Source organism: Macaca fascicularis, chromosome 11, assembly GCF_037993035.2.
Source record: "Macaca fascicularis isolate 582-1 chromosome 11, T2T-MFA8v1.1".
NCBI lineage: Eukaryota > Metazoa > Chordata > Mammalia > Primates > Cercopithecidae > Macaca > Macaca fascicularis.
The window spans coordinates 14,489,315-14,511,448 of NC_088385.1; the positions used below are offsets into that span (position 1 = coordinate 14,489,315).

General features: G+C 44.4%; 1 protein-coding gene and 1 long non-coding RNA gene across 4 annotated transcripts in view; both read left to right on the plus strand.

Annotated features, from left to right (window-relative positions):
- LOC135966172 (uncharacterized) overlaps window positions 1-20,909 on the plus strand; it is an 84,038-nt gene extending 63,129 nt beyond the window's left edge. The window contains exon 2 of the long non-coding RNA XR_010579295.2: window positions 1-20,909. This exon is cut by the window's left edge and continues 53,330 nt beyond it. This is a non-coding gene — a long non-coding RNA (uncharacterized lncRNA).
- ETV6 (ETS variant transcription factor 6) overlaps window positions 1-22,134 on the plus strand; it is a 245,414-nt gene that overhangs the window by 63,675 nt on the left and 159,605 nt on the right. The gene's annotated exons all lie outside the window — the stretch shown is intronic.

The window sequence follows — 22,134 nt, forward strand, 5'->3', positions numbered from 1 at the left end:
CATCCAGTGTAGACAAAGTGAAGTACATTCCTTTCATTTGCCTTTGCTGTAGTCCCTATTTCATCCATCTAATCCGTTTTAAGGGATAAAATTGCAATTACAAACATTTTGTGTGTGGTCAGATTTTTAGTATTTTAATCTGGTCTGAGACTTAAGATGAAACGGCAGTTCTAACAGAGGTCCTGTGTAGAAGAAAGGACCTGGGTGCCAGTCTCAGTCCAGTCCCTTCTTAGACATGTGACCTTGGAAAACCTCTCGGAGACCCATCATCTCGTTGAAGATGGGCATGGTAATGGGTTCTCCAGAGGAACAGAACCAATAGGAGATCCACATTGCTGTTGATATCAATAGATAGATAGGTGTATATGTAGGGATGGCAGGCCGGAGACCCTGGGAAGAGTTGATATTGCAGTCAGGAGGCTGAACTTCCTCTTCCATGGGGGACCCCATTATTTTTCTCTTAAGGCCTTCAACTGATTGGTTGAGGCCCACCCATGTTGTGGAGGGCAATCTGCTTCACTCAGAGTCTACTGACTTAAATGTCCATCTCATCTAAACAGCATCTTCACGGTGTTCAGGCAAATATCGGTGTCACGTCCTAGTCAAGTTGACACCTGAAATCAACCATTCCCCCTCTCTCAGGAGTTTGTGAGCATCAGGTGTGAATAGTCAGGAGGTGCAGGCATGCACGGAGGAGGCCACTGTTCTTCACGCTTGAGCCTTTCTCTCTCTGCCTCCTTTACTTCCCTTCTCTCCCCTCACTGTTACCCTTTTCCTCCTACCTCTGACACCTGCCCTTCACCTCCCACCTGCTTCCTGAGATGGGAGCCACACGTGAAGTAAGAAGAAGGGGGAACGACCAGGTGGGTGATGAGTTCAAACTGGAAAGAGAACAGATCCTGATGGAGTCAGGATGGAGTTGGTCTAGCTCTTATGTGATCATGGGCAACATGCCTCAGTGAGCCTCTGATCACTTTCTGTATGAGGATAATGATATTTATCCTCTAAAATGAGGATAATTATATTTATCTGATACAGTTCTTCTGCCCTAACACATACGTGTGCATTGCCTTTGCTTTCAGATGTTTGGTAATTACCCTTTTAGATTTAAATCGTTACTCAAATTGAACTCTCCTTCAGCCTTTGTATGTGTAGACTTTCCGTTAAGATTAGATTACTTGTTTTACTGTGATTGTAAACCATTGTTTCCATGAAGTCTCATAGCGAATGTTCTTTTGCTATTCCTCTTTTGTTATTAGTTAGTCTCTTGCTATTTCTCAAACATGTCAAGCACACTTCTCCCTCAGAGCCTTTGCATCTGCTGTTTCCTCTACATGGAGCTCAGATGACTGCATGGCTTTTTCCTAAACTTCTTTGAGGTATCTGTTCAAATGTCATGGCTTTTTCCTAAACTTCTTTGAGGTATCTGTTCAAATGTCATGGCTTTTTCCTAAACTTCTTTGAGGTATCTGTTCAAATGTCTTCCACTCAGAGGGGCTTTCCCCGATCACCTTATAGAAAATAAATAAAATAATATAATATATGCTCTCACGTTCTGTTGCACTTGCCTTACTTTATTTTTCTTCGTAGTCTTTATCTGGAATTTTTATTTATTTCTGTCTACATCCTCCCACTAATACAGTGGTTCTCAACCTTGGATGTTCATTAGAATCACCCTGGGAGTTTAAAAAAATCCTCTCCTGTGTTCTAGAACAATTAAATTCAGTAATGTGAGAGAAGAGACTTGGCATTGGTATTTTATAAAACTCCCAGGAGATTCCTATGTGCAACCAAGGTTGAGAACCAGTGTTCTAGTCTAGAACCTTACTTCCGAGAGGATGTGGACTGGTGGCATCAGCATCACCTTTATTTGAAAGCTGAGTCCAATTCTTCTCTTTGGCAAGACCCACAGATGATGAATATGACATTAGAGCTTGAGAAGCACTGCACTAGAATACAGGGGCGTCATTTTGCTTGCTGCTGTATCCCTAGTGTCAGAACAGTACTTAGCACGTGATAAGCACTCACTAAATATTTATCAAGTGAATTAACATTGGAGATGAGAGGAAGAAGGAGGTAATGATGGAAAGAGGATAAAAAAAGAGAGGCAAGGGAAGACAGAAAGAAAACAGATTTGGCCTCCCCACATTTCCTGGGCACAGGTATAACTGCTGTCTCTTGCTCTTTGCTCCCAATCAAAACTCAACCAGCCTCATGTCCAACATCTCATGGGCTTGCCTCCAGTTCTCTGTACTTTCCAAAGTGATAGCTGACTAATCAAAGATACTGTGATAATGAATTGCCTAACTGCGCAGCCTGGCTTCTTCTCTTCTAGCATGTATTTGATTAGGGGCCTGCTGAAACCAATTAAGTAAATAATTCAGTATGACTTTATGAACTACCTACTACATGCATGGCTTAACACAGGCAGGATCAAGAGGCTGAGAACCAGTGATGGAAAAGGCACAAATTATAGGCTTATAGTCCAGCTATAGAGACAGACTTTTAGGTAAGTAATCATACCTTGAGGCGAAAAAAAAAAAAAAAAAAAAGGTCAGTGATGTAAGACACTTACAGACACGTGGACAGGTGGTGTGGAAGGTCTAGAGTAAGTGACTATTTCAGATTGAGGGGTCGGAGTAGACTACTGGTGAGGAGGGCAGGGGCATGTGAGTTGAGTATGTGAGTGGCTGGAACACAAGGTAGGGAGGCATGCTTGTGAGCTTTGACGATCACAAAGATGGCTAGAAGGCAGCTAAAGGGTTGGAGTATGGTCAGTTCTGTGTTTTGAAGAGATGACTGACAGTCATGGAAGGTGGATTGGAGAAGGAAGACCATGGACCCATCACACCCAGTTTGGAGATGATTAAAGATAATACTCACGTTACATGACAAAGCCGTGGCAGGGGCGGTAGGATGTAAAATGTGGAGATAGTTTTGAGATTTTTCAAATGTCGAAGACCATGTCTTTTTTTTTTTTTTTTGAGACAGAGTCTTGCTTTGTCGCCTAGGCTGGAGTACAGTGGCATGATCTCGGCTCACTGAAAGCTCCGCCTCCCAGGTTCACGCCATTCTCCTGCCTCAGCCTCCCAAGTAGCTGGGACTACAGGCGCCCGCCACCACGCCCGGCTAATTTTTTGTATTTTTAGTAGAGACGGGGTGTCACCGTGTTAGCCAGGATGGTCTCAATCTCCTGACTTCGTGATCGGCCCGCCTCAGCCTCCCAAAGTGCTGGGATTACAGGTGTGAGCCACCACACCCAGCCGACCATGTCTTTTTTATTTAACCCAAATGAGCAGGAATTCTTGGGGTGACATCAAATTCGATAGTTTTATGAGCATATACACTGAATACGATATTATGGAAATACAGGTTATTTCTCTTTCACTGGCCTTTAGATAGACTGGATTAGTAGAGAGTTGAGCATTCTTCTTTTCTTAGAGCCTTGAGTGGAGATGGATCCTACTGATTATTTATTTTGACTACTTTATTTTGAAGATGAAGAGAAGGAGGCCAAGATACGAAATGATTATCAGAACCAGGAATGGAGCTTGAGGTCACCATTAGTAAATAAATACTGAGTGCCAGGTGGTTTAAATACTCATTATCACCTTCAATCCTCACAACCATCCTATGAAATCGGGATGCTATGTTTATTTTAGGGATGAGAAAAACCAAAACTCAAGGAGGTAACTCACCCACGGTTGTGCAACTAATAAGTGGTAGAGCTGGGATCCAAACCCAGGTGTGTCCCAGCCACGCTGTGCCATGTACTCCTCTGCTTTCCTAATGAGTGCTCTTTGATGCTCCTGATGAAGAGTCGAACTTATAGAGGTCATGCATGGTTTTCCTTGTTTCTGGACGCAGTTTTGTTTTCATTGATAATCATGAATTGAGGATTTAGGACAGCCGATTTCTCTCTATTACTTTGGTCACAACTTCACAATGTGACCTTTGGAAGTAAGGGCTTTGAGTTCCTTAAAATAGCTAAATTGAGGGGATAAAGGAAAACTGACTCAAATCAGAGAATTTCCATCAGGTTTCTGTAGGTTTCTTATAATAGTATTTAGCAATTCTTTTTTTCACATAAATAGGAGAGCCAAGAGAAGAATAGTGTCTTTGACCTGATGGTGTTAAGCCTGCAATCTGGGTAAAAGGGAATTTGCTGAATGCTCTGGATCTGATACCGAAAAGTTGAAGAAAGCCACATCTTGCTTATTACCCTTGTGTTTAAGACCATTCAGGGCCGGGCGCGGTGGCTCACGCCTGTAATCCCAGCACTTTGGGAGGCCGAGGCGGGCGGATCACGAGGGCAGGAGATTGAGACCATCCTGGCTAACACGGTGAAACCACGTCTCTACTAAAAATACAAAAAATTAGCTGGATGTGGTGACAGGCACCTGTAGTCCCAGCTATTTGGGAGGCTGAGGCAGGAGAATGGCATGAACCCGGGAGACGGAGGTTGCAGCAAGCTGAGATCGTGCCACTGCACTCCAGCCTGGGCGACAGAGCAAGACTCCGTCTCAAAAAAAAGAACTGTTCAGAACCAAATATGTGAAGATCAGGTCTGTGATCTGGTGAATTGGGAGTGATTTATGCCACCCAAGTGACTTGACCTGAACCAGTGGGGTCCATCATCCTGCTTCAGTTTCTGCGCTGGCATTCATGTTAGTATTTGGTGGAAGTTGGTTCACTTTTGGCTGAAGTTGGTGGATGTGGGCAGAGCAGGACTAGTTCCTTTCTTCTGCCTTCTTTGCTAGTAATGCTCCAAGGATGCTTTTGAAGACTCGTTATTCAGAGCTGCAGCTGGACTGCCTTAGACATCTGCATTTCTCTATCTCTGAAATAAGGGACTCAAACAAGAGCATCACTCTTTTCCTTTCCAGCTCTAAAATTATATGATTTTTCTTTCACATGGTAAGTGAAATAGTCATCTGAACTGCTGTGGTAGGTTGAGCTTATTGCATCCCAGATCTGTGTGGTTCAACTCTATGTTCATGCTGCCCAGTGCCAAGAGCACCTTTGTGGCCTTCAGACAGTTGTACACGGTCTATAAACTGCTCAGCCATTTCTCCCAGTCTTCTAAGCAGGCAAAGACTCTTTATCTCTTAGATCTAAAATCATTAGGTAGATTTTGATTCCAAGGGTCAAAGCACAGCATGGTAAATGGCAAGCTCTCATCCAAGCACGTATTTCAGCAGGTGATGCTGAGGTGCTTTGGGCGTTCGGTGGACACAGATAGATGCTTCCCCTGAGCCTCAGGGAAAGCTTTATTTTGCCCACGTTGTATTCCTTCCTGCATCGTATATGTTAATGTTGTTCTGCCACTCCAAATACAGCAGCGTCTGCTCAGTTCCATTTTCTTCCTTTTGCAAAGAGCAGGCAACCGACTCTGCCTTCCTGAGAGTAGACAAACCTGGAGCCAAGGGTGCCACATTTTCAGCTTCAATGGCAATTGCTACAGCTCCTTTATTTCATCACCTATTAGGATGCACAGGCGGCGCTAAGTGACACATAGCCCATAAAACATATCTGTTTCCTGCTGATTTCATGGTTCTGGAGGATAGGCTGTGCACAGGGATTCAGACAGACTGTAGTAACAAGCAGGGGTGCTGTGGAATATTCATTTATCCTAAATAAATAAATATCTTTTTGGCAACTGCTTTTCCCCATAGTGTAATACGGTAATGCTATGGGGCACGTGTACATGCGTGTGCTTAAGGAACATCTGTCCATCTCTAGCTGTCATGTCTGAGAACATTAATAAAAGGCTCGACCTCATGTGCCAGCAAGTGATCACAAGACAGTTACTGAAGCACTCAAAAAAGCAATGTCTTTGACATCTGACTCATTTTGAAAACACTTGAGAATGCTTTCCCAAGGCCATTTCTTAGAAAATACACCGTGGGACATTTTTCCTGTAGTTTATTGTTGATGATCATCGAGAACTTTGTACCCAGAGAGACTCTACACTGTGAGTGTCCCCTGATATTCCCTCCCGCTCGGCCTGATCAGTGGTATCTGACCTCCAGCTACTCGCTGCAGCAATACGTTCTCTAGCTGAGTGGGCCTGGACTTTCAACAGAGAATTAACAGCCTGGAAGTGGAGTTCTCAATCTCAACAACCCCTTACCTCATGCAAATTTCTTGGCTGAAAAGAACAAACAAATAGAATGCCACCTTTTAAAACAACCTTCTATGAAACATGGGGGAAAGTCAGATTTTGTATAAATCAGAGAGAGAGAGAGAAATAAGGCCCATAATAAAAACTTGAAATAGATTTGGGAAGTTTTCAAAACTTCCAAAAACTAGTGGTCCAAAGTGGGCAATATTTTTTATGTGCATTGAGAGGCCCTTCCTGGTTCCTTGATCCAAGCTGGTGTCTTGCCCTATTCCGGGAATCCTGAGCTCCCCTGTGCTGAGCAGCCCCTACACCTCAGCCCGAAACCTCGCCCCTTGCCTGACCACGCCCCATTTCTTTTGGCACAGTTTCCCAGACTTACAAGATGTCTTGAAGTGACTGAATGGAGTTAGTGTTCGGCAGGACTGGCTATGTAACTGGTGGGACTTGGTGCAGAATGTAGATGTAGGGCTCCTTGTTCAAAAATTATGAAGAATTTCAAGATAGCCACAGAGCATTAAAACAAATCCAGGTTGGCTAGGTGTGGTGGCACACTCCTGAATCCCAGCACTTTGGGAGGCCGAGGCAGGCAGATTGCTTGAGCTCAGGGGTTTGAGACCAGCCTGGGCAACATGATGAAACGCCATCTCTACTTAAAAAAAAAAAAAAAAAATTAGCTGGGCATGGTGGTGTGCACCTGTAGTCCCGGCTACTTGGGAGGCTGAGGTGGGAGGCTTGCTCAAGCCTGGGAGGCAGCCTGGGCAACAGAGGAAGACCGTGTCTTAAAAAAATTCTCAGACAAGCACACGACCTCTGTATGACTGCACAGGTTACAGGTCGCACGCTCACAAAGCCAGCCCAGTGCTCCATACTGTATTTTAGAATAAGCAGGAATCAGTTGAGGGCTGCCAGACTTGCACACCAATCACTGTGGGAGCTGATGGCAGATCCCTGATCTGTGATTCCGAAAGAGTCATTCAGACAGGCATTGCCCAGTGTCTGGGTTCTCGCTCTTCTGAAGTTGTTGAGGCTCTGCAGAAGGTATGTGTTTCGTGTTTCATCCAGTCTGTCAGGGTAATCAGTGTGATTTCTCTGGCATCTCCACGACTGGAAGCAGACCAGATGTAATCAAAGCTGTTGAAGCTGCCCAGGGGCTGGCTAAGCTGCCACCCTGTTAGTGAGGCCACTGGGGAGAGGGAAACTGAAGCCTGCACCACGGGGAGCTGTATACTGGAGTCTGGAATCCATTTGCTCCACGCAGGAGGCCTGCATCTCAAGTCAGGAGGCAGTGCCTGGAAATCTAGCATCATATCGATACTCTTTGGTGAAGGAAATGTGGTCCTTGCCCCACGTTATCTCACAGTCTCTTTGGGCAATGTCATGCATATTAAAAATACCGACAAACGCAGAGCCACGAAAGATCCTGATCTTTTAGGTCTGTCATGCGATAGAGACAGTAAGTGCTCTGTATAGACATCAGGAGATTTTCTTCCCTGAAGGACAAGCTCCTCTAGCATTTTCCTGCACTGAGATGCAGTCACGCTAGCCTGTCTTCCACTCACCAGGGATGGCAAGGAAGGACCAGCTGACAAGTAATAAAGCAAACTAGTTTGTAATTTTACAGGGCTCTGAATAAAGATGTATTTATCTCTGGCCAACACCAAGAGGCCTCGATGTCTCTCACAGGGAGAAACTTGGTGGGCTGTGGCGTCTTTGGGGTTGCTAGGGCAGAGTCAGGCTTGAGTCTGAGAAAGGCAAGTCCATGCATTAAAATCCAGCAGGGGGGTGGGTCTGGGTCAAGGGACAAGAGAGAAGCGGGAATGGAAGGCAGGGATGAGGACTGTTAACAGAGCCTCTGCCTCCTTCCTTCCCCTTCCCTCACACTGGCTCTTTCAGCCACTTCCCTCACTGAGATAGGAAGCGGTCCTGTGGTGACGCCAAGGGCTCAGGCTTCTGCTGTCTGGGCTCCGGCACAGTCGTTGGCTCTGAGTCATCCGGGAAGGAAAGGCATCTCTTACCGCCCCCTCTCCCACCGTGGCCTCAGGCTCCCACCATGCAGGAAATGCCTGGTCTCCCACGAATCAGAAGCTATAAACAGGACTGGTGGCAGTTCATACGGATTTGGCAAAGGACGAGAAGCTGCGGGTTACTGGTATCAGTGATTATAGAAGGGGAAAGAGTTGATATCTGAAGATTTGAGAAGGGGCTTCTGAGGATGGCGTTAGCATGTTCAGGCACAGCCTTAATCTTTAAGAGTCACAAAGAGCCATCAGCACAGTCATCTCCGTAATAAGCCTAGAGAGCGCTGTCAAAGACAGTTCCGGATGGAAGTGAGAAACCATTGAGGCTGAGTTGTATAGTTAAACAGCATTGGTTTTTGGGAGAGGCAAAGGCAACTGTGTGTTCAGCTCTTAGTTTTGACACTAATGAACTCAGATTTAAGTTCCCTGAGCCTCAGTTTCCCTGTCTGTAAAATCAGGATAAAAATTTCTTGCTCAAAGCCAATAAAAACAAGCAATGGTGTAAAGGACTCCCTATTCATAAATGGTGCTGGGATAGCTGGCTAGCCATATGCAGAAGAATGAAACAACCCTTACCTTTCACCATATACAAAAATGAACTCAAGATGGGTTAAGTCGAAATCTAAGACCTCAAACCATAAAAATCCTAGGAGAAAACATTGGAAATACCCCTCTTGACACTAGCCTTGGCAAAGAATTTTTGGCTAAGTCCCCAAAAGCAATTGCAACAAAAACAAAAATTGACAAGTGGGAACTAATTAAACTAAAGAGCTTCTGCACAGCAAAAGAATTAACAAAGTAAACAGCAACCTACAGAATGGGAGGAAATATTTGCAAACTATGCATCCAACAAAGGTCTAATATCCAAATCTATAAGGAACTTAAATCAACAGGCAAAAAACAATCACTCCATTAAAAAATGGGCAAAGGGCATGAACAGACACCTCTTAAAAGAAGACATGCAAGCAGCCCACAAACGTGAAAAAATGCTTATCTTCACTAATCATCAGAGAAATGCAAATCAAAGCCTCAACGAGATACTGTCTCACCAGTCAGAACGGCTATTACCAAAAGTCAAAAAATAACAGATGCTGGTGAGGTTTGGAGAAAAGGGAATACTTATACACCAGTGGGGGAAATGTAACTTAGTTTGGTCATTGTAGAAAGCAGTTTGGAGATTTCTCAACTTAAAACAGAGCTACCATTCAGCCCAGAAATCTCATTACTGGGTATATATCCAAAGGAAAATAGATCATTATACCAAAAAGACATATACACTTGTATGTTTACTGCCATGCTATTCACAGTATCAAAGACATGGAATCAACCTAGGTGCCCATCAACAGTGGATTTGGTTTTTTTTTTAATGTGGTACATATACACCATGGAATACTATGCAGCCATAAAAAGGAATGAAATCATGTCCTTTACAGCAACATGGATAACCATGTTGGAAGAGCTGGAGACCATAATCCTAAGTGAATGAATGCAGTAATAGAGAACCAAATACTGCATGTTCTCACTTATAAGTGGGAGCTATACATCGAGCACTCATGAACATAAACATGGGAACAACAGACACTGTGGACTACTAGAGGGAGGAGGGGGAGGGAGGTAATGAGTCAGAAACTACCTCTTGGGTACTGTGCTCACTACCCAGATGCAAGATACCCATGAAACAAACCTGCACACGTAAACCCTCTGTCTAAAATAAAAGTTGGAAAAGAAAAAATATTTCCTAAATTGTTCTAGAATTAAGCAAGATAATATTTATAAGATATCCAGCAGAGGGTCTGGCACCCTAGCATATAATAGATGCCTAATGAACATCAGTTTCCTTATTTTTCTTATGAGAGTAAAATATTAAGATGTACATATTCTGTTAGGTCATAGAAAGTTTGAATGGTGGGAAAAGTCAGCTCTTAAAATGCTGTGGGATCACTTTTGCAGCCTTTTCACCTGTGATCAAAGTTGTCCATCACCTTGGCATTTTTGAGAGCTGTAATTTAAGGAAGAATGTATCATAGGTTACCTCTGTGGAAAATCTAGAATTTGAATATTATGCCCCTGTTCACTTGTACAGTGGGCTGTCACTATGAAGTTAGGCTGACTTGACTGTATCGGATAATTAGAGGCTGGGAGACCATGGAAAATTGAAGCCATAGATAATCCCAGTGTCTCGTTTTAGCCAATAATAATTCTTCTCCCACCAAGTCTTTATCAGAACTGCTAACAAGGAGAAAAGGCGACTGGTTTGAGTTTCCTCACCTTTTATTCTCCCCTGAGTACCCTCAGTACAGGTGCTAATGAACAGTGAAATGGCCAAAAGGTGAGCAGCTCCAGGGAGGAGAAGCAGGAGGCTCAGAAAATCCACAAACTATGTAATCACTTTGAGTAATTGAATTAACTCCAGTAAAATGTAGAGATACATTCACCTGCTAGGCTTTGTTGGAAGCTACATTAACACACTGGAAGCAAAACTTTCTTTTAAGTTTCATTTTTAATCTAATGGTGGATATTTGGGGACACTGCAGCCTATTAAATCTGCTAACCGATGTTCAGATGTTATGAAGGAGTTAAACCGTTCTAAGAATATTCAAGGTCCGTTATTCTCTCCTAGTCTTTCTACGTCAAAGAGTAAAGTCAGAAAAGCCAAATTGATTTCTCTGAAAATGAAGACAATTGAAGTTACTCTCCCAAGCTCCAACTGTAGGCCAGGCCCTAAACTGAGAGAAATGGACAACCCAAATATTTTGACCTTTGCACATTGTCAGATGAGGCCGGATCTGGGGAGGAGGCAGTGTTTTCTTATCTGCCTTAACGTGTAGGCACCATGTGGAGAAGCACTGTCATGTAATTAACGCAGTGGTGCTCAAATTCTGGTATTCCTCAGAATCACCTCAAGGGCTTTTAGAAACAGTTGCTGGGCGCTTCTCTCTGATTTGGTAGGACTGGGGTGGGACAAAGAATTTGCAAATCTGAGAAGTTCCCTGTTCCAGGGACCACACTTTAATAACCACCAGTGAAACCAGTGAGAAGCTGAGCTCCGAAGTCAGACTACCTGGGCTTGGATCTCAGATCTCTCACTTGGTAGTTGTGTGACTGGGTAGTTGATAGTTTACAGAATCTCTTTGTATCCCTGTTTTCTCATTTGTAAAATGGGAATCCTAGTATCTCATACGATTGTGAGTATTAAATGAATTAATATGTGATAAGCCTTTAAAATATTGCCTGCTGTATGGCAAGTGTGCATTGTAGGTTGGTATGACACAATTATAGACTCTCTGTAACAATGAATATTTTATTCATATTTTTTGAGCACTTACTATAGGCCAGAGATTGACTCAGTACTTTGCAAGGATTATCACATTTTATACTCACAACTCACTCTCCCTCCTTTCCCATGTCCTGGCTTGCCTTGTGTCTTCCACTTTCTCTCAATTATTCCTTCTCTCTCTTCCATTCTTTCTTGCTCTTCAAAAGCCGTATTGAGACAAAATTCATAAATTCTAAATGAAAAAGAAAATGTACATTGGTTATAAAGTATGACCTTTATGAGTTTTTTCAGGACTGTTCACCTGTTCTTTGCTTTTTATTCCAGCGTGATACCCGGCACGTAGTAGGAGTTTGGTGAACATTAATTACTTGAATCTCGTTATTCTTACAAATCAAACAGGGTTTATCTGTCAGGGTTCCCTTCTCCTCCTTTGTCCTATCCTGGCCTCTCCTTGACCAACACATTGGTAAATTTGGCCTCTGCTCTTTCTTTTCCCCAACTGCAGACGCCCGCACATCAAGATAAGGTGGCATCACCAACCATTGATAAAGCTTTTAGTTCACCTAGCTTGTACCTGGACCACCCATCAAAATCTTTAGAACAAGTATTCCTTGGGACAAGGCCAGGTGTCATTGGAGTCTCCAGGAAGAGCATAGGAGCCCTGGTCTGGAAGGGTGGGACCTACACTCCCGAGGGTGCCCAGAGGAAGACACTCTCTGACCCAGTGCAGTGGCGGCATACTCCGTCCGCAGCCCCTGACCTAAGGGTGCTGTGTGTCAGCTCTCCTAAGTCTTGGTCTCATTTGGGAAGTTGGTTGTCAAGTACTGCCCAGTTACAGTTGGTTTAAACTCTCAACTAAAGGATTGTAAGCAGGTCAGCTGCCTGAGTCTCTGGTTACTCTTGCAGCTCAGGTTTCCTCTTGACAGGTCCTGATAGGGGCTACTTTTGCACCATTGATGTGGCCAGGGCTTACAGCAAGGTTTAAGGTTTCCATGCCCAGCCTTCTTGGCAGGCAGCTCCCAGAGAATGGAGTATGTAAGGTTTGGGAGGAAGCTGCAAGGCATGTTTGTGGATCTTGAGTATTTTGAGCCAATCTTGTGGAGTGGGTCTGTGCCCATCAGCACCAGGAGACTTTGTACTTAGGGGAGAATGTGTAAGCGATGTGATTTTCCAGGGTCTGTTTCCTCATTGTTTCTCTTTGCTTGCCCTGTGGCTGAGGATTAAATGAACATTGAGAGTCTACTCTGTGCCAGTTACTCTGCTAGATACTAGCAGAGATGGAGGGTAGGATACAAAGACAAGTAAGGCCTAGTCTTTAGGAAGCCTGTATTTCTGTTCTGTGTATCAGAAGAGGGTTGAGTTGGTGACAAGAATAAACAGTTGAGGGGAGTGGGGGACTGAAAAATAATAAACCTTAGAGAAGGTTTATTGTGAACTTGGAAAAATTGTTTAAACAGTTCCTTAAGATATTTGTAGTAGATATGTCTCTAGATATGAGGCTTATCTGGCTGTGAGGTCCATGCACGAGACTCTTGTAGGTTTCTCAAATCTATGTGGACTAGGTGCTCTGTATTGACGTGAAATTGTAAGGCAGACCCTAACTATATCACAACGGAGTTTCGCTTGTGGCTACTCCAGTGTCCATACACATAGGTCTCATCCTCCTGCCCTGGGGTTCTTCAAATTTGCATTTGGGAAGTCTAGTTTTATGACTGTTTATTTAATCGTGAACTTATGGCCACCCCACTTCCCTGCCCATTTCCCCATCAGCTTCACCTTGGGTCGTGGTACATCTTTTCTCCAGAACGTGTTCCCTGCCAGGAATCTGCAGGGAGCTCTTAAGACTTATCTTTCTTTTTAGCTTTTTTTTTTTTTTTTTCTTTTCCACTCAATTTCTAGTCTAGTGCTAAGTACTTATATGTCATGCTGTGAATATGTGTGTGAATGAATTGGTCAGAATTCCAAATTTTAGTTGTAAGAAAATTCTTTTGTGCAGCGTGCATGGCTCAAAATGAGAGAAAAGACGCTGATGAGGACTTGGCAGCCCCGGGCTTTTCCTTGGATGCTTTAATAAATTTTGCCGTATTTTGTAACAGACCAGGTTGGAGTTCCCTTTTTACCTGCTGTTTCAACAAAGTGAAGTGCATTGAAGGTCCATCTCAAAGGCCATCTATATTTTAAAATTTTCAGAATCCTATTCTGAGGCTGAATTATGGCTTCTTCCTTTCCCGCAGGATTTACATATACACTCATCTGTATGATTTCAAGTGTTGCTGCTGTAGTTTGGGTGTCTCTCTCCCCAGACCTCATGTTGAGATTTGATCCCCAGTGTTGGAGGTGGGGCCTAATGCAAGGTGTGTGGGTCATGGAGGCGGATCCCTCTTGAGTAGATTCCTGTCCTCCCTGCGGTGGGGTGAGTTCTTGCTCTGTTAGTTCTCACAGGAGCAGATTGCTAAAAAGAGCCTGGTTGCTGTCCCCGCCTTTCTCTTGCTTCCTCTCTTGCCACGTGATCTCTGCACATGCCGGCTCCACTTACCTTCCGCCATGAGTGGAAGCAGCCTGAGGTCCTCACCAGAAGCAGATGGTAGGGCCACGCTTCCTGTAGAGCCTGTAGAACTGTAAGCCAAATGAACCTCTTTTCTTTATAAATTACCCAGTCTCAGATATTCCTTCCTAGCAGCACAACATGACTAAGACATTTAACTTCCCATCTGACTCCCTCCAGTTGCTTCAAGGGTAGGCAAGAATTGTATCTTAGCTATTTCTACATCCAGCTGTGTATCCACAGTGCCTCTTATATTTGGCATATGGTTACATACTAAAGAAATGTTTATGTACTCTAGAAATGTACTCAAGAAATGACCAAATGAATGGATAAGTTGGCTCGTGAGAATTCTTAAGGGCATTTGAAATGGCAAGGGGTATGTTTGGAAGAAGGAGTGTGAGGAGCTGAAGGAAAAGAGGGGAGACCAGCTGTGTTCAGAACCCACAGGCGTTTACTCAGGAAACAGTACCAGATATCCTTGGATGTGGGGAAGTGATCCACTCTTTCAGTAGCCTAGGCCACAGGTAATTTTGTGTACCTGCTGTGCACTTAGCTCATACAGTAAATAGTAAAAATGAAAATGGCATGATTCCTTCATAATCTAGGTGGGGAGACACTATAAATACACAAATAATTTAAAAGTGCAGGGCTAAGCACAGTAGCTCACACCTGTAATCCCAGCATTTTGGGAGGGCAAGGCAGGAGGATCGCTTGCACCCAGGAGTTCAAGACCAGCCTGGGCAACATAGTGAAACCTCATCTATAAAAAAACAATTAGCCAGTTGTAGGGCATGCCTAGAGTCCCAGCTTCTTGGGAGGCTGAGGTAGGAGGATTGCTCGAGCCCAGGAGTTCAAGGCTGCAGTGAGCGTGATCACACCACTGCACTCCAGCCTGGGTGACAGAGCCAGACCCTGTCTTAAAAGAAAAGTACAGATTATTTCAGGATTAAGCATATGAGTACTTAGGCTAGAGAGAGGCAGAGAAATGACTCCTGTGTTCCAGACGCTGTATGACACTGGAGTGGGAGCCATCGACACACACATACAACTTCACTTCATCTGCAGAGTCTTTCAAGATAAGTGTCTTTATCTCCAGTTTACAGGTGAGGAAACCAAGGTTTGGGACCAGGTCACTTGTGCAAATCACACGGCTGGGAAATATCATTGCCAGGATATGAATCTGAGTCTGCAGCAGTTCAGTGAAAGGGCACGCACAGTGGCTTCTGTGTCAGGGAAGGGACGTTGTCTGGACTGTGGGGGTAGGTGACCTGCGGCTGGAACACCAGCATGCAGAGGACTTGCCTTTTAGCTCTGAGGAGGTCGCCTGCCCTTGCATATCTGTAAACAGCCACCCTGGATTGAGAGCCGTTGAATGGGGAGTTTGTCTGACTCCCGGAAGAGAGCACAGTACAGGAGAAACCTTATATAACGCAGACATGCCCGGCATCCCGCAGGCGGGCGCAAGCCAAGCGCACACCTCACAGACCCAGCTTTTGTTGTGTAGGCGCTGTGGTGTAAAAACCATCCTTTAGGGCCCTCTCCCTCGTGGTGGCAGCGTGCCTGGGAGCTTTCTGTTCTATTTGTGGTATCTGTTCCCTTTGATGATTGTGCATTGCTTTGTTCCTCATCTCCCTCTTCGGTGTCACCTGTGAAGTCACTGGAGAGCCATAATCATCTTAAAGAAAGACTCAGAGGAGAAGAAATAAGACCTAAGAAAACAGACCCCTGAGGCTCCTTGGAGCTGGTTTTCTAGCTAAGAGGCTTGATTAAAAGTGTGAGGGGAATGGATCTGTGATGTCCATGGTCATGAAAAGTGAAGACGGCATTACAGCACATGTCTGTATAGGCTGCATCACAGGCAGGGAAGAGGCCTAAGGGCTTGGTGGCCCACAGGTGTGAGCCCCTCCGGTGGCTCCATGGCAGGAGGCCCTATGGGGCTTTGTTGCCCAGGATGGAGTGCAGTGGTGCGATATCGGCTCATGGCACCCTCCACCTCCTGGGTTCAAGCAGTTCTCCCGCCTCAGCCTCCCAAGTAGCTGGGATTTCAGACACGCGCCACCACACCCGGCTAAACTTTAAAATTTAGTAGAGACGGGGTTTCGCCATGTTGGCCAGGCTATTCTCAAACTCCTGACCTCAATTGATCTGCCCGCCTCGGCCTCCCAAAGTGCCGGGATTATAGGCATGAGCCACCGCTCCCCGGCCTCCCCTTCTTATAACACTTGCGATCTGTGCTTCAGTTCGTGGGCCTTGTGTAAAGGCTCCTGTCACCTGTCTACTCCTTCTTCAACCTGGCTGTTTATTCAGCCCAGAGGAGTAAATTACGGGTGGATTATGCAGTGACAAGCACTTTGATACCTCCTGTGAGAACAGTCTACACCAGGGGTCCGCAACCCCCAGACCACAGACCAGTACTGTCCGTGGCCTGTTAGGAACTGGGTAGCACAGCAGGAGGTGAGTGGCGGGCAAGTGAGCGTTAGCACCTGAGCTCCGCCTCCTGTCAGATCAGCGGCAGCATTAGATTCTCATAAGAGCACGAACCCTGTTATGAACTGCACATGTGAGGGATCTAGGTTCTGTACTCCTTATGAGAATCTGACGATAAATGTCATGTGCTTGAATCATCCTGAAACTATCCCTCTGCCTCCAGTCCGTGGAAAAAATGGTCTTCCACCAAACCAGTCCCTGGTGCCAAAAAGGTTGGGGATTGCTTGTCTATGGCTTAAAAAAATTAGGTCCATTTACTTTGCAGTCATAGAGGACGCAGGACTGGCCTTGAGGAAATCTACCTAGAAATCTCCTTCAAGTTAAGATTTATGACATTAGCTTCACTGTTGAATTGGATCATAGATATCTATAATTAAAGGAAACCATTTACACTTTATTGTTCATTAAATGTTCAAACCACCTGAAAAGATTAAAAAAAAAAATGAGCCTTTTTACATAGTTACAGTTACCTGTATCTGACTTCAAGTCTTTAGCCGTATACCCACATGGTTCCATAGTTATCAATGTTTATTTACAGTTTAATATTCTTTAGCATTATTTAATATCAAAATAATATATACTAATATATACTATGGTAGGTTGGGCTTTACAGCTTACAGAACACTTTGACATACATTCTCTGTTATTTTTGATGGCTCTGTGACATATCGAACTGAAGCAACAGTTTAAGGCTATTTTTAAATTGGGCTGTGCTCAAGTGTGAGAAAGTGTGACAATCAACATGAACTAGGTTTAGCCTTATCACCGTTTCCTGCTCAGGCAGGTAAGATCTGCTAAAGGAGGGAACCGTTGCCAACTGGCCAGGTGTGCCAGTTCATGGCCTAGAAGGGGCAGCTTTCGGTTGAACTTTGCCCATGTTTTCAGGATTTTATCTCAACTCCTGAGTAGTCTCCTCTGGGTGGAAGCACTCGAATTGAAGCCTGTTCAAAGGCTTTGTGCCTTTAACTGAAGAATTTTTTGGAAGGCCCTTAGAGCTGCCAGGCAGCCATCTGGGATCAGGTGAGGGGACTGGGCTGCTGTGTGGTAGATTTGAGTTCATGTCTCATAAATGGACTCTCCCGGAATCTGAGAGGGTTGCTCCCTAGGTCAACTACTTTATGATTAATGGAAAGGAGATGTGACAGGAATAGCCAGTTTCCCTGTCCTGTTTGGTATGACTGCTGGCAATTTGATGATTCCTTCCTTAACCTTGAAGCAATCTCAGTTTGACTGACTCATACTATGGGGAAGATAGTGACCTTTGAACTCTTGATTCAATACAGTCTCTTGACCTTGGTTAGATGCTATCTTGACCTCTGGATAAAACTGTACCCTGCATTACTATTTTATTGATTGTTCTCTCAACAAAACAACTGGTATCTTTAATTTTTTTTTTTAATCTTACATGCCCGAAGTAGAAGGTCACCTCTTTTGTAGTGAAAAAATAACTATTTTCCCCATGGTGTGCTGAATGCATGGGTTAAAGCAGATAGACCAGCTGTCCTGGGTTTTTTTTCCCTATGTCTTTTTTGCTGATTCACAAAGGCATTTAATTTCTCTCTACCACACTTTCTAGGTCTGCAAAATAGAAAGGGGAGTTCATGACCATCTATGCGTTACTGGGGGATTTTTCTGTGCAAGGGAAAATTATTGATGCAACCAGAGGACTTGCTGCCAGCTTCGAGGGGTGCATTTTACTCCCTCTGGAAAGAGGCCAGCAGTAATGATAGAAACACAGTGCATTTGACTCTGACCTTACTTTTGACAACTCTTCCTCTACAATTCTTAGACATTTTAACATGCTGCACCATTTAAGAGACCAGCAGCAGGCCTTTAGCAAAGCCCACAGTCTAGGCAGACTTCGTAGGCCTCTGGGATTGTGGTGAGAAAACCTTATCCCTCTCTTATTTCCTGATATCTTTACATTTTAGAGGTGTCTGGAAAGAAAGGTGGCAGAAAAGCAGCATAACCTGCTTGACAAGTCCTGTACAAACAGAAGTCCAATGAGGCTGCTGCTCTGGGGTTGCCAGGCTCCAGGAAGCCAATTGTAGTGTGCACAAAGGTGCAAGTCACCAAGGCCTCGGAGAGCTCCAAGGAAGCATGTGCAAAGGCAGGATTTAGAGTTCTAAGGACGGGACGTCCAGCGCAGCCCAGCAGAGAACCTAGGTCCATGACTGTGGACTCTCCCGTGAGGGAGCCGTGTTGCTGTGTGGACATCTGACAGTTGTGAACCTGCGACCTCAATCTACAGGTGCAGGGAATGGTTTTGGCAACTCTCCCCACCGCAGAATGTGGGCGGACTTCTGAGCTGGATTTGATTTTCCTTTTTTGCTTTGGAGGGTACAACAATCAACCCTTCAGAGCACAAGTAGAGGAACGAAAGACTTTCCCATGGCCCAAGACCCCTCAGTGGGCTGCTGTTTGCTCTTCCCTAGAATATAATAACATTCAATTTATGCCTCCAGGAGACCAGAGACACACGTTTCCCAAATGTGGGTATGGGTGGCTTTAAGCTGTTTCTGTGAGTAGAGGCCCAGTGGCATGCTCCCCAGTGTAACCCCCTCCTTGGTTTCACATCCCCTCTACCCGATTCTAGGCTGAGCCCCTCCAGTTGTAGTCGGTGACCCAGAAAGGGTGAAAGTGAGGCTGCCTTTTGTAGCACTGCTCTTCGTGAATGGGAAGTGCTGCTGGGGAAAAATGATATTCAGTGTGAGCTTTTCTGTTAGGGGCAACTCTCTTTCTCCACTATAATAAGAAGAGTCATGAGTGAGTCTAGAAAGGCAGGTTTTGATCTTTAGGATACTGTGACGTGTGAAATAAAAGTATGTCCTTACTCAGTATTGTATTGTCAGCACCTAATACAGTGTTTAATTAAAGCAAAACTTTTTGTATTGAAAATATAACTAGGTGGAGGAGTAAGTGCTACTTAACTGCCAGTATTTGTCTTTTCTAATCAGATGGTTTTCTACGTACTGAAAATTTCATGTAGTAAGAATGTAGGATGCTTATGGAGAAAAGTGAGTGTTGTTTGTTTCGCCGTAATATTTATATATAAAAGCAAGAGCTTATGAAACTTTTAGGCGTCTTTGGAGGTTTGAAATTTCCCACTGTTATTCTTAAGAAGAGAAGAAAGAGAATACTTTTTTTCTGTCTTCTTGGCCTTTAAGGAAAAGCGAATTTCAGAAAAACACGGGACGGAACAGGAAGTGTTTACAGGTTTAGTCATACTTGTTAGGTATGAAAAAGCCCCACTGCCTTCTCATATTGTTTCTTTTATGAACTTAACACTTCCTACTTTGAGAATACCTTCCTCCCCAAGGGCCCAAAGCCCTTTATAGTCATTAATTTTCATCTTACTTCTTTTCTTAAAAAATTAAAACGTTAACTACCATTTAGCTGGTATTCTACCAGCTAAAACTTCCAGCTAAATGCACTTTGTCTGTCTGCATGTATTAGCTCAGTTGAAAATGTGATCCTACTGAAGGCAGTAGGGTAACCAGCTTGTCACAGTTTCCCTGGGATTTCAGTTTTAGTCCTGAAAATCCCACATCCCAGGAACCCCTCCAGTCCCAGACAAACCAGCATGGTTGGTCACCCGAAAGGGCGACCAGTTCAGGTAGCTTTGCATAAAGAGAAGATGTTCCACCCTGCAGTCCTAATGTTAAATCCAGCCAGCTACCTTAGAATTGACCTAGACAGCAGTGTGTGCACGGCTCAGTGCAAATCTCTAACATCACCTGGTAGAAGACAACACTGAGCACACAGTCGCAGAACTAGTGCAGTTCGAAGTAAGTAGAGATGTCTACTTACAGGAATATTTCTGGTTTCTTGTGTTTTTTTTTTTTGTCTACCCTTTTTCCCTTTACTGCGCTAGATGGTGAAAAACGAAAACAAGAACTGATAACTACCTGATTTCCGAAACAAGAAGTGTGATCTCAGATATTTCTGTTGATTTCAGGTTTTTCATCTGAAAAATGAGGATGCTGGTCTCCATTTCTAAGGCCCCTTTCTGCCCAAACTTAGCACGAGGCAAGAAGCTGGAAGTAGAAAGCAGGAGAGGTCAAAAAGAAAATGGATGCGTCTCCTTTAGTAAGCTCTACTCAGGAGAAGGGCGTTGTCCTTCAAGTACAAACCTTTTCCCTGACTTGGAGCATTTCCCCCCATTGTATCCCACCCCATCTTTTTCTGCCATTCTACACTGTGTCGTTTGAATGTGCTGTTTGTCAGGGTTGGGGGCTGCCTTGGTGCTCCAGCTTGACCACATCTGACACACAGACACCCTTCCTCCTTCTGCCTCTAGAGGACCTAGAACAACCCCTTGCTCTGAAAGCACCGTGTCCCTGAGCCTGAATGCATGACCCTGGATGTCAGGAGGTGCTCTCTTCCATTTCAGTCGCCCAATTCCAGCTCTGTAATCATCATGTTAAATGCTGGAAATTTCAAAAACAAAAACAAAAATCTTTCTAATAGATTTTCTATGATCTTCCTTAAGTCCACAATGCCACTTTCATTCTTACTCCTCATTTTGGGGTGAAAGTGTAGAAAGATTGTGGCTCTAGAATCTGACGTCCTTTGCTTCCAAATTCTAGCACCACTGTGTGAAATTGGGAAGCACGTTCTTTAACCTCACCCAGACTCTGGTTCTCCATTGATGAAATAGAAACATACAGTATCTTAAGTGTCTGGCACATGGAAGGTACTCAGCGTATTAATATTAGCCACTTTGGGACGGGTGCGGTGGTTCGTGCCTGTAATCCCAGCACTTTGGGAGGCCGAGGCAGGTGGATCACGAGGTCAGGAGATTGAGACCATCCTGGCTAACACGGCGAAACCCCGTCTCTACTAAAAATACAAAAAATTAGCCGAGTGTGGTGGTGGGCGCCTGTAGTCCCAGCTGCTCGGGAGGTTGAGGCTGAGGCAGGAGAATGGTGTGAACCCGGGAGGTGGAGCTTGCAGTGAGCTGAGATCGCGCCACTGCAGTGCAGCATGGGCCACAGAGAGAGACTTGGTCACAAGAGAAAAAAAAAAAGGAAAAAAACACTTTATTTTTCCTTAGCCCTTTAAGCCCCTGCACCGTGTTTTCTGATGTATCATCTTGTTTTCATCCTTCCTCCTGTCTTTAATTCCAGAGGTTACAGAAAAGGTGTAAGTTACAGGTAAAGGAGAGTAAGTACACTGTGAGTGGGTGCTGACGAAATATCACAACAGGTTCTCATTCTGACCACTCATCCTAGGCCATGCTTCTCCAGAATATTTATGGAACTAAGTGGGAAAAAGGATCTTTAGCAAAGATCCAGTAACCTCCATGCGGGGAATGAAATGTGTTTATTATTAGAGCAATCTGGTTTCCATATAGCTACCAATATACACACACCCACATACCCTGGTCAGCAGTACTGAAGAGTTTACCTGTAAATCCAGGTGAAGCTGACGCTGACAGATGGCCCTCTGTACTGATTTTGTAAAACCAGCAGGAAAACCTCTGCTCAGCAGACCACTTGATGTTTTAGTTGTAGCCACTAACATGTTAATCAAAAGCAGCAAATACATGTTTTTCCCTTGAGAAAACATGGATAGTGGTGTAATAGAAATTATCTTGAATTATTCCTCCTCAAGTGTCTATCCAATCTAGACAGATGGATTATCTGATCGCACCAGGAGATGCAGACCTGGCAGTGGCTAC